This window comes from Pyxicephalus adspersus, chromosome 4 (genome assembly GCF_032062135.1).
Source record: "Pyxicephalus adspersus chromosome 4, UCB_Pads_2.0, whole genome shotgun sequence".
NCBI classification, from domain to species: Eukaryota; Metazoa; Chordata; class Amphibia; order Anura; family Pyxicephalidae; genus Pyxicephalus; species Pyxicephalus adspersus.
In genome coordinates, this window is record NC_092861.1 from 112,246,937 (window position 1) to 112,248,889 (window position 1,953).

The window sequence follows — 1,953 nt, forward strand, 5'->3', positions numbered from 1 at the left end:
TATCTGTCACAAATATCATATGTGCTTTTTATCAGTTTTTTACCAAAATAAAAAAAGAACTTTGAAACAAGTGCTGGATCCTTAAAGCACAAACCACATCAAGTGCATTATAAAATTGTAATAATAGAATATATAAGGACAAAATAAGTTCTTAATTTCATGACATAATTGCTAAAACAGAAAAAACCCCAAAAAAAAAAATCACCACCAATGCCACCAATTTACAGATAACTGAAAATTTGTATTGTACTTTTTTCTTACGTTTTTAATATTTGACAGTAATTGACTACAACTGAAAATTTGTATGCAAAAATATAAGAAACCCAGAAATTCTGTAATAAGTATGAATAGTGATTCATTTTTACTCTACAGGCTTGAAAGCAATTAGAATGTGAATATATTCATGTTGATTTGAGAAGAATAGGAAAGATTTACTAAAGGAATAGAGGCTCTTCACTTAAACTGAAATATCCACTTTGAAAAGGAACCTTTACTAGGCTTAGTGAAAAAGGTATAGCTCTCCAGAGTTTATTCATCGAATCATATGCAATCAAAAATGATGTTTTTTTACATTCATGCAAGTGATTAGTATTTTTTTCCAAAGCACATTTCAACACATTCACTAAGCTAAGTAAAATGATAAGTTAACAGCCTAAAAACCCTTAGTAAAACAACCCCATTGACAGGGAAATAAAATTGTAATACATGTTTCAACAGAAATGTGCAACAAATACATATTGGAAAAGTCAATACCTGGCATTCTGGCTTACCTTTATCGAACAATGCAACTACTTTTGTAATGTAAAAACAACTCAACAAAATTCCTAAAAAATAACCTGATATAATTGTATATACAGTATAACATCACAAAATGCTATAGTGGCTTTAGACTTTTTTTAACAACATAGTAATAATGTAATTATGTTTTTGTGCAGCGTAATTCAAAGCAGTCAAAAAGAACATAGCTTTCATATACTGGCACAAGGAATTAATTTAACTATGATTAGTTGCATGCAGTAGTAGATAAAGTCAGCAAAAGGATCGCTGTATGGAAACCATTTTCCCCCCAACATGGATTTTTTGGTCAAATGCCAACATTATTTGGAATAGCATTTGTGATGTTCTTAACTCATTCACTGACCATGATGTACAACTGTGGTCAGAAACAACCTATTCACGTCTGGTCTAAATGGTTTCTGGAAATAAAAAAATGTATGTTTGATGTTTGGTTGGGCAGAAAATAAAGGGAATGCTTAATGCCAGACATCACTTCAGTATTACTTGCAATGTCCAGGTCTACATGACAGTTGAAGGAGGATCAAGTACCCATCTGGCCCACACATTGCCACTAAATCCCAAATGGACCCTGCATAGTCTGCACTAATAGTATGCCCCCTCTGGTTGCAATTGTTACAGTAAACTACTAAAAAAGCATATTGTACATTAACATAGGAAAATAATTGAAAAAATTATCGAAATATAAATTATGATTGTTATAATTTCAACATTTTAAAGCCTTTATTAGATCTTTATGCTTTATGCAATAGCCATTTGATTTAGCTTAGGTCTTTTAAAGCCACACTCTAGAATGATGAAGAAAACACCAAGTAATGCAGTTATGTAGTCAGTACAAAATACATCCAATATGTCTCTGGTTTAGGCAATGTTCCGCTGAACAGAGGCTAATGTTTAGACCAAAAGCCAAACCAAAGTTCACCTTGCCAACTGCTCTGTAATTTTACACAGCCTGCACTGACTGCCCATAATGTCCTAAGCAAGCCTATTTAGGTTACTTCAAATAGGGCAAATGTTCCAATATGTTAGAACCTAATGTTGAATGTTCAGGCTGATTTTACAATGAGCCTGAATCCAGACAGCAACACTACAAATTTATGTGACCCTTTCCCACTCCTGGATTCCTTTATACAACAGGAGCAAGACTGAGAGTAGAAG